The sequence below is a fragment of the Acanthopagrus latus genome, chromosome 18, assembly GCF_904848185.1.
Source record: "Acanthopagrus latus isolate v.2019 chromosome 18, fAcaLat1.1, whole genome shotgun sequence".
Classification (NCBI taxonomy): Eukaryota; Metazoa; Chordata; class Actinopteri; order Spariformes; family Sparidae; genus Acanthopagrus; species Acanthopagrus latus.
Window position 1 is genome coordinate 3,674,495 of NC_051056.1, and position 15,415 is coordinate 3,689,909.

The 15,415-nt window shown below is 39.7% G+C and overlaps 6 non-coding genes across 6 annotated transcripts; all 6 read right to left on the reverse strand.

The window, feature by feature from the left end:
• Positions 1–780: 780 nt before the first annotated feature.
• Positions 781–862, reverse strand: trnal-aag. The gene has a single exon. It is a non-coding gene; the product is annotated as a tRNA-Leu (tRNA).
• Positions 863–1,680: 818 nt separating this feature from the next.
• Positions 1,681–1,752, reverse strand: trnam-cau. Its single transcript has one exon. It is a non-coding gene; the product is annotated as a tRNA-Met (tRNA).
• Positions 1,753–2,080: 328 nt separating this feature from the next.
• Positions 2,081–2,162, reverse strand: trnal-uag. Its single transcript has one exon. It is a non-coding gene; the product is annotated as a tRNA-Leu (tRNA).
• Positions 2,163–2,443: 281 nt separating this feature from the next.
• trnam-cau lies at positions 2,444–2,515 on the reverse strand. The gene has a single exon. It is a non-coding gene; the product is annotated as a tRNA-Met (tRNA).
• Positions 2,516–2,826: 311 nt separating this feature from the next.
• Positions 2,827–2,908, reverse strand: trnal-uag. Its single transcript has one exon. It is a non-coding gene; the product is annotated as a tRNA-Leu (tRNA).
• Positions 2,909–3,255: 347 nt separating this feature from the next.
• trnam-cau lies at positions 3,256–3,327 on the reverse strand. The gene has a single exon. It is a non-coding gene; the product is annotated as a tRNA-Met (tRNA).
• Positions 3,328–15,415: the final 12,088 nt, after the last annotated feature.

Consider the following 15,415-nt stretch of genomic DNA (forward strand, 5'->3'; position numbering starts at 1 on the left):
CCTAGTTAGCAGTGCAGTGATACTGTGGGTTGAAGTATGATGATTACTTGTTGCATTTTATTTCTACACATTCATTAAAAAGATAAAACATGTCAAATTAGAAGGGTTCACTTTGATGGATGTATGCTAACAGTTGCCAGTCCATGTGCTTAGGTAGGCTAAACATGACCTGGACTCAAACTCACAGACAAACCTGATATCCTTCCATTTAAACTACTGCAGTGTTTGTTTATGTTTGATGACAGTGACTCATGGCCTATTTTACTAATTTGAGAAACAAAATGTGACAAAAGTGTTTATTACAAAATAAAGGCACTGACAGATAATGCACATATCTATATGTAGATGCTGTGAGTCACTGGGTGTCTTTGCTGCTGATCTCATATGCATCTGTATCACATTTCAGCACTTCACCCAGACTGTTGACTTCGGTAACTGAGTGCACCTGCTGTCACCCTCACTCAGATCAGGCAGAGTTAAACAGCTGAGCTCAGAGCTGAATCTAAAGATTTGAAGTCAGGTATGAAAATGTTCAGTGACGTGTTTTCGAGGTTAAGCCGACTAGAGGAGAACGAATGTGAAGCCAATGTTTTTAACTCTCTGCTCAGTTAAAGTGAAAGTGAATTAATTTACTTGGCTGTTTTATTAAGTGAGTCAGGTAACGCTTCTAAATGTGATCCTCAATAATCACTTTTTATTATTGACATAATAATTCAGACTGTGCCCTCAGAGGGATATAGTAATCTACTGAGCACTTAACAAGCAATTAACACTGTGAGATGGCAGTGGTGGGATTTGAACCCACGCCTCCTGAGAGACTGGAGCCTTAATCCAGCGCCTTAGACCACTCGGCCACACTACCTGCACTCCCTTGGATTCTGTAGTGAAAAATTCAGTGTGATATGTGAACATGAAAACATGGACATGTTTCTAGCAGAAAGACAGCCAAAACATTCACAACTTGAAATGAATGAGCAACCTACAAGAAAGGTGAAAACTCTGTTGATTAAGAAGACACATCTGCCTTGTATGTGTGCCAGTGACATTACTTATCACCCACCTACAATGCTGTACTGAGGCTACATTTACGCATAGCTGGACATTTTCAATAATAACCTGATGCACACAACATTGTTTTCAAAAAAGTTGTCATTTACATCAACCCGCATAAATACGCCGTCGAGCGCCATTATAACTATGCCAGACCTATGGGCGGCAGTGTAGGGAGGAGGATAAAGCCATGCAAGCCAATCAGAATCCTCAGAATCGACATCAACGAATAACACAAGCAACTTCCTGTTCCTTTAAAAACAAATATGGCACGAGGCTCGTTCATGTGGACAAACAGATAGGGTGCACACATGACGTTAAGCATTTTCTGGAGCACAATGTGACGTTTGAGAACCTAAAACCCCTTTTCTCCCAGTTGACATGGCAACAAATGACCGGCGTTTTTCTGAAATCTCCACTTTGGCCGGAGTTTTTAGAAAGAATCGTTTTCTGTGATGAAAACAGGGTTTTTGTGTAAATGAGAGGCTAAACCACAGGGAAATATCTGCGTATTCCCGTGGTGTAAACGGGGCATGAGTTCGAGAGGTAAAGCATCTTCAACAAACAAGTCCAGTTGCCAACAACACAGCACCTGGGCTTACTATGACCTGGATGTCTGACAGCCTCTAATAGCAGAGGATGGTTTCGATCCATCGACCTCTGGGTTATGGGCCCAGCACGCTTCCGCTGCGCCACTCTGCTCTGTGCGTATGAGATTTGAGCCTGGGACAAACTTGGAGCCATCTCAAATGTTGATCATTCAAGACTTGTAAAAGGTTGCGCTAACAGAAAATTGTTGACACATTTTTAAATGTTGTGGTAAGAAAAGATTGTGACAACATTCTTGCTGGGCCACTGTTTGAATCAAAACTTGCATGAAGCACTTGCCATCATGATCAGCTGCCAATGTTTTTCTGGTAATAGAGGTTGCAGCATATGCTCTTCTTCATAAACTGAGACTTTGAAAAAGCCCCGAACATGTTTGAATTGTGTAACACCATCACATGAACAGATGACAAGCACCATCAAATGGCAGTGGTGGGATTTGAACCCACGCCTCCTGAGAGACTGGAGCCTAAATCCAGCGCCTTAGACCACTCGGCCACACTACCAGACGTAGCATGGTAATGTGGACATGTTTCACCAAAAGCAGAGCCGAAAAATTCACACCATGAAAGGAATGAGTAAGCAACAAGTGCAGTGATTAGTAGAGTCTTCTTCACAGAGGCTAAGGCAAAGGCTTTGTGAGAGCTGCATTTTGTACTGCCATCAAGTTAACAGATGCCTCACTTGAAAGGAAAGAGTGACCTACAAGAGGGATGGAAACTCTGTATATTACACATCTGTCTTGTAGTCATTTATCTTCCATAAACTGGCCCATATAATGTAAAGTTAGCAGAGGATGGTTTCGATCCATCGACCTCTGGGTTATGGGCCCAGCACGCTTCCGCTGCGCCACTCTGCTCTGTGCGTATGAGATTTGAGCCTGGGACAAACTTGGAGCCATCTCAAATGTTGATCATTCAAGACTTGTAAAAGGTTGCGCTTGACACATTTTTAAATGTTGTGGTAAGAAAAAAATTGTGAGAACACTCTTGTTGTGCCACTGTTTGAATCAAAACTTGCATGAAGCACTTGCCATCATAATCAGCTGCCAATTAATTTCTGGTAATACAGGTTGCAGCATATGATCTTCTTCATAGACTAAGACTTTGGAAAAGGACATGTTTGAATTGTGTAACATCATCACATGAACAGATGACAAGCACTATCAAATGGCAGTGGTGGGATTTGAACCCACGCCTCCTGAGAGACTGGAGCCTAAATCCAGCGCCTTAGACCACTCGGCCACACTACCAGACGTACTGCAGCGATGTGGACACGTTTCACCAAAAGAAGAGCCAAAAAACTCACACCGTGAAAGGAATGCGTAAGCAACAAGTGAGGTGAAAACTCGTTGAACGCTTGCCCGTATAAGAGGCTGCCTTTCTGGAAATAGAGATTGTAGTATAGAGATTTCTTCACAGAGGCTAAGGCAAAGACTTTGCAAGGGCTGCATACACAGTTGCATTATGTGCTGCCATCAACAGTTGGCTCACTTGAAAGGAATGAGTGAGCTACAAGAGGGGTGGAAACTCTGTATATTACACATCTGTCTTACTGTACTTATTTTTCTTCCATAAACTGGCCCAGATAATGTAAAATTAGCAGAGGATGGTTTCGATCCATCGACCTCTGGGTTATGGGCCCAGCACGCTTCCGCTGCGCCACTCTGCTCTAGTCTAAACCAAAATGCATGAAGCATTTGCCATCACAATCAGATAGCACATCCCATAGACTAAGGCTTTGGAAGAGCCCAGGACATGTTTGAATTGTGTGACGCCATCTCATTAAGTGTTCAGACTGTACTGAAACCATTTATTTTACATTTTTATGTAGTACAAATAATAATTCATAAAATGTGATACCCAGCTTTTCTCTGCTGTGTATGAAGGTGTCATTGTTAATACGAACATGAACAGTGACGTACATGTAAACACAGATGAGGTAACACTGTCTGCAAAACAACCGCACATGTTCTGTTTGTCTCCTTGAACTGCGGCTGTCTGTGGTGGATCTTCATTCTGGCCTCTGATTGGTCAGCAGTGACAGGTGTGGTTGACATTGATGGTGCTCTCACTGAAGAAACAAAGTGACAAACAGTGGCCTGTTTGTTTTCATGTACAAAGTCAGAACTACGTCAGTCTATAAGAGAACGAAAACACTTCTGATGTCTGCACACAGCTGCACTCCAAAGGTAACACACATAACAAACATTATTTTTGCTGCAACAAATCATGGAAGATGAGAATTAAAACTGGGATGAAATACACTGAATAATGTCAAAAAAGGACACATGTGAAAGTAAGTTAAGAAGGTCATGTTATGTTTTCAGTCTTCCATGAGATTATAAAGTACCAGCCTGTACTTTCAGTCCAGAGAATCGAATCACCAGGAACGTTTCTTTCAAAAATGGAGCAGACCTCAATCATCTGCTGAATTTGCTGGGTCCATACTGGTCAGTTTGAATCATCCAAAAAACAAAACTAACAAACGGCAAAAATTCAAAGTAGCAGGCAGGGGAACAAAAATACAAAAACTAAAAGTACAAGCCAAAGAAGCCCTGGGAACACAAGCAGGAACACATGGAAGAAAACAGGAGAAGAGAGAACACAGGAGAAACAGGACTCATGTGTGGAAACAGATGAACTGACAAAGAAGAGGGAAAAACACAGGCTTAAATACACATGGAATGATTAATAAATGAAACACAGGTGTACACGAAAAAAAAGGCAGGGAAGAGACAAAGGCAGGACGTGGAAAGTCACAGCACGACACATGAGGATGAATTCTACTAAATAAAACAGGAAACACCTATTCACCTAACTGAACATGATGACAGTCGAGTCAGAGCTATAAAATCCTTTAAATGTCTCTGCATATTCATATTATTCATATCATATTATTTAACACCTAAATATTGACATCATTGAAAATATTTGAATGTAAATGTTACCAATTTTTACAGAAGTTTGTGGGTGAGCTGTGGCTGTAGCCTTTTAATTGAGTCAAGTCAATTCTATCTATAAAGTCCAAAATCACAGATTATCTCAACCTCGGGAAGAGCCACAATTGACAGCAATTCTGGTAAATGTATAGATTATAAAATATATGTGAAGAGTGTGGATCCAGGAGGATAACTGAGGTGTTGCCAAGTGGTGCAGGAGTCACATGACCTCCTCTCCACCGTGGTGACCTGGAAGAGGAACGGCCACAAAAGAGCATTAACAGAGAAAAATATCCAAATACATGCATAATTTGATGGAAAACATACAGATAATTAAACACAATTGACACTTCATTAACGTGCCTGCACTTTCAAATTCTCACCATTTATGACAAGCAACATTAACCTAATGACAGTGGACCAAAAATGGTGGCTAAGAACACCACAATTCCCAGAGTCATCAAAACCTTCATTATTAACTAAACAAAACTACTAAATATTAGATAAGGTTATTAGATGAGGAATATTGCTAAAAGTGTGAAAAAGAAGAGCGTAAACGAGAAAGACTGGCTATTTCTTTAAAGTTCTTTATGCCTGTCACCAGCTCGGATTCTCTTAACTTTAGCTTTCTCAGCAAAATGAATATTACAGAGCAACCAAATCTATAGTCTGTTTACTTACATGTCACTGTTATTAATCTTACATAGCCACACATTATGTCACAGCTACACATTGCTGTTTTAACAAATGCTTGTGCTAACAGATCAAGTTCAACAGAAGGTAGTGGTGACTTTTCACATGGCCTGTGCAAAGTACTGTGACCTCTGATAAGCACAAATAGATCTGTTTGTGAGGGATGATCGACTGTCTGTATTTGCACATGACCAGTAAGTTGGGTTCCGATCAAAACATTTTACATTATGAAATGGCACATTTTCAGTTGTTTTTTTTTTTTTAAAAAGAGGGTGATGCAAAAAAGGTTCAGATTCTTTGTTTCTTCGCCTGCTTCTTGAGTGAGCATCTGTTGAAGATGGCGAACTTTGACAATGAAACAAGAAGTGAGCTGAGCAGACCTCTGCTGCTGCTCCTCATCGCTCCAGCAGGCTACATTAGCTGCTGATGAATTTCTGAGAGCTTGTTCACACCTCATAAGTGGACAGCTCTAAGTCTTTCACTTCAGATCTGGCATCAGCATGTGTCTAAAGGGACTCCTTAGGATCAGATCTCACTTTCTCACAACTTCAGGATAAACATGCATGTCACTGGGACAAATGGAGACAAGGTTTTCTACACGACAGATGAATAACTTCTTGAATAACATTAACCAAATTTAAAGGCAGCCCGCCTAATTTAGAATTTCTCAGAGACAGCATTTCACAATGTTTATGGATTTTCTCCGAACTCAGCAACTCACTAAAACGACCTTTTTTAAAAATGGAGCCTAGGGACTTTTTCAAGGAACAGCCTATATTGGGTACTGTTTAGTGTCTTTGTAAAATTTGACATGTTGAGGGTAAATAAAATGCTGTCTTATATCATAAATTGAGTGTAAATGGTGAAAACAGTGTAAACAGTGTGTTCAAACTGCTACTAAATGTTGGCAGGTAAGACTTTAGCACTTTAGGCACAGAAGCAGACAGGCTGGTACAGACATGCTGCCACAAACTGACACTTTTTACAAGGAGACAAAAAACTTCATGTTTTGATTTAAAGCCTAATTAACAAGAAGGCACCAGTGATTTAGAATTTGTCACATCCAGTTCCGCAAGCCTGTTACATTTCTCCTCACTCAACAATTTCTAAAATCACATGATTTGTTAAAGTAAAACTCTCGCCAAAATGCATTTTGTGAATTTATATGAGTCAAACCTTTGAGTAAAAGCATAATTATAAAGAAAGATGCACTTTTAAGATTTACCGTATTTTATTTTTTGGGTCAAACTCATTTTCAATGGGAGTGCTTGGGGCAAATTAGCGATAGCATCAAAACACTAAGAAGGCTCAACACAACATGAAACTTTGCTGGTAGTATCACCAGGGTCTCTACACATGAACACCAGCACTGACAACATTACAAGTTTTTGAACAACTCCCCTTAGCTTGCTCCACTAGCCGGTGTCATGGCAACCGAGAAGTATTGTTCTCCGAATGCGATGTAGCTTGGAGGACAGTTAAGGTGCAGCCTATATTACATATAGTAATAGCACAATCTTTTAGTCCTGGGTCTTGAAAAATTATGAGAATCCAACAGTGGGGGGTAAAAACTGCAAAGGTTATCCCTGTGCATGTGAGAGGGTGTTTTAATATCTTTGTCATATGTGAAGAATAAAGCATTCAATAGCAAGGGGATGAAAAAAAAAAAAAGAAAGAAAACAACCAGAACACGACTCGTTTGCAGACACTAGGGGGCAGAACAAGTTAATGTTTGAACATTAGGATGGGACCATTAATTCAGCCTCTGTGCTGCCTTTTCAATGTCATAGTTTCAATTATGGACGACCTTTTCGCCTCACGTTGCAGCATTCATGTCACGGAACATGTGATTCTGATGGAATTCCAAAAGCAGCCCAGTAAATATATCTGACCTCAGTCCAGATACACACCATGAAACAATACGTTGAAGCTGGAGTCCTGGAAAAACGGGCTCGATGGATTCAAAGGTCTCGGCTGCCCCTGTGGTTGAGGCTTCATTCATATTGCCTGAAAACTAGTCCAGTGCAGAATATGTAATGTGTTGCATGCTTATATGAACAGAATTAAATAAAAGGAATGTATTGAATATCAACTTTAAATGAATTAATAGAACAGTTTGTTCTGTATATTAAGAAACAGGAACATCTTTTTAAAGTAAAGTTTTTCTGACTGGATGCTGGTTAGGCAGGTCTCAAATGCCCGGGCATGCTGAATAACAGCACTGTGTACAGTACAGTAGTGAATGTTTCATTATCTTGTTCTCAGAAACCCCAAACAAACAGGATTTAAACTGTGTCTGCAAGTCAAGTTTGTTTTGATTTGAGTTGCTGCTACACTTCATGTTAAGGTGCTTTCACAACAAGCGTGTTGCAACCCCATTAACAAGAAAACTGTGTTGAGGGTAATTAGGAGTGAGCATGTAATGCCTCCACCAACAGGAAACAACCCTAAATCACAAGGGATTATGGGAAGGAAATGAATGAAAAACAAATTGAAGTCTGGGGTGATGTTTATATTCATCCGCTGTATATTAGCTGATATGGGAAAAAGTACAGATGTTTATATAATGAAGAAGAGGCACTTGTAAACTAATAAGTATTTTTGATGGCATTGTGAGCTGTAGAGTCTTTGTTTAGAACAATGTGATGCATCTAAATCAGCTCAGACTGATCTCACTGAAAATGTGATCTCAACTGAACAAAAATAACCAGTAACAATTTCTAATATCACATGATTTGTTAACATTTTGCTTTATTTTTTTTTAGAAATTTTGCTTGTAGTATCACCAGGGTCTCTACACATGAACACGAGCACTGAGAACATGTACACAGAGTTTACTAAAAAGAAGGTTTTTTGACAACTAGAAGTGCCTCTTTTGTCATAATTATGCTTATACACTAAGATCTGATGCATATACATTCACAAAAAAAGCCTAAGTCGCATTTTGGTGAGAGTTTCACTTTAATCCTGTGTAGATAAACAGTAATAAATCAAACGATAACTGTCAGTTTTCAAACCAACCTCTTCAAATGTACCCAACACACACCTAGTACTTGCATCTGCGACACACTGTGGCAACATTTACTGATTTCAATAACCCATACATCTGTAACAAAATGCTACATTGTACAAGTTAAGTGAAATATCGCTCACATTTTAATAAAAAAATAAAAAAAAAAAAAAAAAAAGTTAAGTTTATGTGAAAAGGGATGTTTTAAAGTCACTAGCTTGCAGTACAAACTTACCATAGTACTTATCACAGCAGTAAAGGAGGAAGTGAGTTGAAGTAGAATAAACAGTGACAAAGTCCTCTTAAGGAGGAGGTTGGGGTGGATGGTTGGGGTAAATTTGCTCAGGATTTTCAAGCAGGGTGCCGCCCTGCATGTCCCGTGTGAACCCAAAATGTATTTATACGTACATAGCTTAACATACATAACACTGACTCATTTGTATCTGACATTACAGAAATAACCTAGTGGTTAACCCAAAACCACAATGTTTTCATAAACCAAACTATGATGGTGCGATGAAAATCTGGTATGCCTGGTGGTGGTAGGCTGGTAGTCATGTTGATTTGAGTGACGTGGGAGTCCCTGCTCATCGACATATTCAGTAGTTTAGGTGTGAAGATATGTTAGGTTGGTCTCAACATGATAAGTCAGACTCTTACAGGGCCCGGATGGCTTGAGGCTTAATTATTCCTTGTCCCTCCCCGTTGATGTATTCTATACGTGCGCTGTGTAAGTTCATTGTAATGCAGTGCTTCTTCATGGAAAGGAGCCTATGTTAATTAAATAAAAGATGTGAGTGCAAAGCAGACTGATACCAAACTCACTTTCTCTGTACAAAAATGTTAAAATGGGTGGCAACAGTCCAGAAACAAATTGAATTTTACTCACAGATGGATCCTGAATAAATTCAGTCTGGATGCTTCTGTGGACCCACATCTCAGACCGGTCCGGCTAATCGTCCAGCAGAAACAGGAAAAGGCTCTTTTCATGAATTCTATTAACATCTAGTTTCTTCGACTCTGAACGGAACCTAGAAGGAGGTGCAGGCTCATTGCTGAGAGGCCTCTACATGACAAGGATAGAAATATGTTTTAATGAGCCGGTGTCCCGAGGCGACAGAGTAAATTTTTTATTTGAGGGCCAAGGCTGTGAGACTTCTGCATAGAAATGAGGTAAAATCATCTAAGAATACAGAGAACATAGAAAAATGCAAATGGTCCAAAGGAAAAGAAAAAAAAAATCCCTTCAGCTGTTAGCATCTGATCAGGAAACAGAACTAAATAAGCAAATGTAAAAGTTCAGTAATTCTTCTCTCTAAAGGCTGCAGGGTTCATTACACACTGACCAGTTTGCTATTCGTGGTCCCTGAACATTTTTGAAGTTTAGCCTCGTGCTGGCACTAGAGAAAAGGTCACCAAACAACATGGATCATCCTCTGGGGACCATGAATATTCAAAGAAGTTTAACAGCAAGCTAACCTTTTTAGTTTTAAGATACCTTGTGTACAATATTTGGGTGGTGCTAAAGTAAATCTCATTAAAGAGAATGAGTTCATCTTCTGGGGGGCATGATAATAGTCAGTAAAATTCAATCCAATCCAGTTATTATCCAATGAATGTGGGTATTACATGCACACAATTGTAAGTTTTGGCCTGATAACTGTCATAACGGAAAGGCTGGAGGGTCAATAAAATGTTAGAATTCAGTGTCTGAGGACAGGGGTGGCTGGAGCTCAGTGGGTAGAGCAGGTTGGCTAGTGATCAGAAGGTCGCTGGTTCAAAATCTGGCTCCCCCTGGCTGAGCTGTGTGTCCAAGCGTCCTTGAGCAAGATATTGAACCCCAAATTGCTCCTAAGGGCCCTGTGATGAGCTGGCGACTTGTCCAGGGTGTATCCTGCCTTCGTCTAGAGACAGCTGGGATTGACTCCAGCAACAAACCCTGCGACCCCAGGAAAAAAGGATAAAGTGGTTACGGACGATGACATGAGTCTCTGAGGACCATGAACATTCACAGTCCAATAAAATGTAAAGAATCAAATTAAACGTATGCTAGAATAATTTTGTATTTGTGTCTGAAACACCCACAACTGGGTTATTTATTGGAGTCTGTGACCTGTTTCTGTGAAACAGTAAATGTATCTTAAAATAGTGATAGGTTTGTTGTTTTGACTTGTGTCCAATTTAAACATGTTTGATTCTGCAAAATATACAACTTTTCTCTTCCCACTGGAGGTCCATGAATGCAGCCTCAGTATCTGAACTGTCTGAGTCACCAAACATCAGATCAGTTGCATAACCAACACTGAAAAAGGAAGCAACCGACCAGTTGAACTAATGGTCCGTTATAAAGAGAGCAGTGACCCCTGTGACCTGTAACCAAATGAGAGAGGGAGGGATGAGGGATGCTGCAGGGCCAAACTGGGTCACCCAAAGGGTCTCAGACTGAGGTCAAAGGTCAAAGAGTGAGGGAAGGGTTAAGGGTTTGAATCAGAGAGTGCTGCTGATTCCTTTTCCTTTTCAGTGTCAACATCAAATGACCAGTTTTGATTTCTACTCCACATTTATTCACAGTTTAGTTTCAATGTTTCTCTTAATAAATGCACTTATGGTCCCGGCTGTAGCTCACTTAGCTTAGTGCGCAGTGTTGGGCAACTTACTTTCAAAATGCAATATAAAGTAATATGTAATGTCACAATATTACTGTTGGTGCAGAGGGCATTAAACATGAGCAGGTAGACTAGGATCAAAGTCTGATACATTATGAGATAGGAATAAAAAATGTTTCCTTGTTGGCTCAGTCACAGGCTCAGAGTCGTAGGCTCAGCCCTATAGCTTCTATAATGTAGCCTATAATGACATGACAAGACTAACATCTCTTCTTCTGTTTATTTCAGTCCACAGAACATGTAATGTATGGACATATCGGATCCAAGAATGTAAATGTGCTCAGAGAATCAAGCTTCATCATGAGGCCTACAAAATACTTACTTACAAAGGTTCCCTTTAGCTCAGTGGGTAGAGCAGGCGTCCCATTTACAGAGGCTTTGTCCTTGCTGTAGTGGCCTGGGGCCCTTTGGTGCATGTCACTCCCCCTCTTTTTCTCAACCTGTTTCCTGTCTGTATAAAATATACTTTACAAAAAAAAATATATATATATATTTACCAAACATGAAGTTGTAGGCTGTAGTTGGCTGTATCACACACTGAAAGCCCATAGTAAAATGTTGGTGTTGATGGGTTCTTAAAAAACAACAACAATGAACTCTTCACATCAGTCAGTAGTGCAGATTGTAACATACTACATGACATAACTATAATAATCTATTACAGAAATATTATTAGTAACATGTATTAATACTCAAATATTACTAAAAACGAATAACTATTGTGACTCTCAACACTGTTTGCGAGCTAGCCCCTTGTCCATCGATGCACACTTCCTCCTACCTTGTGTGGTTCGCTAGCAAGGAAGCAGTTTCCAAATGAAACTGCTCACAACAAGGTCTGTGGATTACGTTAAGAAACACGATTTCTGGAAAAATACATTCTTGTCAAGCTTTTCAAATATATATATTATTTGGGGTTTGTGTGGTTGTGATATACACACAGATTTTCACGTCAGCAGAATCTAGCACTTTGCCATCATTTCCCAGACATTCTAGATTTAGCCCAAAGAATCCTCTCTGAACTCATTCATTATCATCCACTGAGGAGAAATTAGCAGAAATTGAGGCAATTATTGTGTGAGGCACCTCTTTGAGCTTGTCACATAGAGGACAATAGAACATGAAATGAGACTCATTTTCAATTTCCATTAAGTCACAGAGCGGACAAAGACCGTCCCCATCATTTATCCATTTATGCAACTGATTCCATTAATTTGTCTGTGTGATCATTATGTGTGTGTTTTTAGACCAAATTATAGTGATGGACATTTTTTCTACAATGTCCTGACCTCTTGACTCTCTCTATGGTTTAATGAGATCACAATTCAGTAATATTTGCTTGAACATAATGATGTTAAAATATACTGCATTAGAAACAGCCTCATGAATCTAATATTCTGTTTAGTCTCACACAAAGACTCTTGTGTTAAAGTTTTTAGAGGCTTGTTTGTCTGAAACTAACTTGAGAAGAATGCTCACCTGAAAGACAGGTTGCTGCTTTCTCACCTGTCCTGCACCAGGTGGCTATTTCACAGTTTTTAATGGGGCAATTTGTAAGATAAGGCCAGAATTTTGCTTTAAAAAAGTCAAACAGTGATAAGACATTATCAACAGAGTGTGAAGAAATTGCGCGGCGTTGCATGGCACTAAGAATTGCACAGTTTAATGTCTCAGTGTGACAATTTGAAACGTATGAAGTGCTTCCTACATGTTTTCTTTGGTTGCAAACACAGTGGATCATTGAAGGCGCAGTGGCAAATGTAGCCACTGTTTCCGGTAACGTACTCGTATGACCGAAGCTTTGTGACTAGTATCTAATTTATGACAAGTGAGTGAGTGCCAGCACTCCTCTCTCAAGTAAGGCTGTGTCTTTGCCAGGTTTAATAAATGTTTTCTTCCATTTGAGCCGAGTTGCAGAGCTACCACACTCATGTTTCTTGGCAAGACCCGCTCTACTTTGCCTCTGATTGGCCAGCACATGTTGCTCGGCCTCATCTGCTTGGTAGGTAAGAACTATCCAGTCTTTCGCTTAGGATGATTGATGAAACCACATCAAAAATGAATCCCATGTGGACTTTAAGCCCCGAGTTAGCATGCTACCCAGCTCACACCACTTTGTACCTCATGAATGAAATGGTGAATGAAATGTTATATATGCTGGTGGACGTTGGCCGACAACTCATTTTTATACCTGAGATTGCCTCCACCAAACCAACCAGACTTGGTGTTCTGGTCTACTTGACTGAAGACTGCATACATCAGTTCCATGGGAGAACTCTGTGGAGGAGGCTTATGTGCGCAAGCAGAGTGCTATGCAGAGCTTGCATCAGAAGCAACGCAGCGTGGCTACAACACGAAAGTCTATCCAGCTGAAATGTAGAGGAATTGTTGTTTTGTCTACCATCAGACTACTAAAAGAACTAGGAATCCACGGTCAGGCTCTGTGGAATACCATCAGATCGGTCTCAGAAGAAGCTGATAAAAGCAGCTGGTGGATTTGACTCAAACGGAAAGACCCATGCTGGGCCCCAAATGCGTCAGGGTGAAGCTTGGGGACAGTTGACACAGGATACATGCTGAGGGCTGATCATCCTGCAGCGGGCTGCCCTTGTGGAGGGTGCATAGTGTGAAATGCTGAAACACCCAGTGATGCAAGGATACACTACTGATGATGTGTCCTGTACCCATTTAAGCAATGAGACCTTGAATGATTACATATACTGGTACGTAGCTTGGGAATTTCCACCTATAGATCAATAAAGTCTGATCTTCCCCTAACATAATTCATTTGTTGATTATGTTTTGTATTATTAATCTGAATCTGAGCCAGCAGAAGTGGCACCACAGAAATGAAAAACACTGTGGAGTTGGTGTCTTTGGTAAATCTCCAGCCTCGGTGGCTTTTAAACAACAGTCGTCTTGTGACTCCTGAATAATATATAGTGAGTTAATGGCTCATAGTAACCTTATATGTTTACTGTTCATGTTTATCTGGGATTCTGGCTGTATATTACATTTTATGACGTTGTTTGTCTACGCTCCAAAGGCCAGAGTTGATTATCTGCCAACCTGCTGCACGCTGATAAACTACGACACGTGTCTCGCTCTGTGATAAACACAAATACATTTAAACATGTAGTGATTCTCCGCCATGTGTGTCATAGCTTAATAATGATATATGTGTGTGAGCATTCTGCTGCAATCTCACAACTGTCTGACTACAAATATTTATTATCAGCCTCGTCTGCACATTCCAGCTTAACTGAGAACAACGGGTGCACTCAAACTGCTGCAACACACGTGCAGTATATTCAGTTCCCCAAATGACTTCCAATTTGTATTAATTAGATACATTTTTACTGATTCCTGGGTAGGAACATTATCAATTTTTCATCATTTGCGCATTGCTGCAGCAATGCATGCAGGACTTGTGTTGAATTATCTTTTCTCATCTCATAGTTCAAGTTGTATTATCTCGTTTGTTAGAATAATATGCTCCCATATTATATTATTTACGACCAATTTATTTTATCCATTTAATTCATAAGTCATCATACAACAGGACTTTTATTTTTTTGTGTACAGAAAGGCATTGTGGGTTATCTTGTTGTTTAGTTGTAATGGAGCACTTGCCATGGCTACCGATGACTTTCCCGGTGCTATGAAGAAATGAATAAACACATGGAAAGATATCTATACGTTGCGCAAACTGTCTTGTTTAATTTTCTTGCCTAAATAACAGCTGAGGGACACAAATGCCACGTGAAAGCAAATGCTGCTCCCTATGGGTCACATCTGCAGCTGCATCTGTGTTTGGCTGTAATGACTGTGGTCTAGGGACTGAAAGCAGGCAAGATAAAGGCATTAAAGACTATTAGGTGAAACAATTGGCATTATATAAAAAAAACAAAAAAAACATATGCAGGTTTCTGTATGCAGTTAAAGACCTTGTTCAGATGAATTTAGGTGTGGTAACGGTGTGTGTTTCTGAGTGAAACTCTTGTCCAATTGAACACAATTACAGGTTGTTTCTATTATTTCTATGTGGTAAAATGTAAAAATGATTCAAATCATATGAAGCGCAAAGTGTTTCTTACAAAAAGAGTGTCATGTAAAAAGAGTGAAATAAAAGTGAAATGACACCTCCAACCCTAACATAACAGACAGAAGGGAAACAACATAGAATACAATGTTTTAATTTGTCCAACTTCTATAAAATGTATAATAGAGAAGAGTCTGAAACAGAGAAATTAGCAAGTTCTTTCGCTGTTGTAATGGATGATTTGTTTTTAACCAACAGCCAATACGTTTTCTCCTGTTATCACAGATGATCTCCTTTTTCTTTTTAAACTTCTGAAACTATTTTTTCCCTGCTGTCAAAGAGGAAAAAAAATGTTGCAAAACTATTTTTTTTTCTCTCCTGTTTTCAGAGATAAAAATAAAAACAAA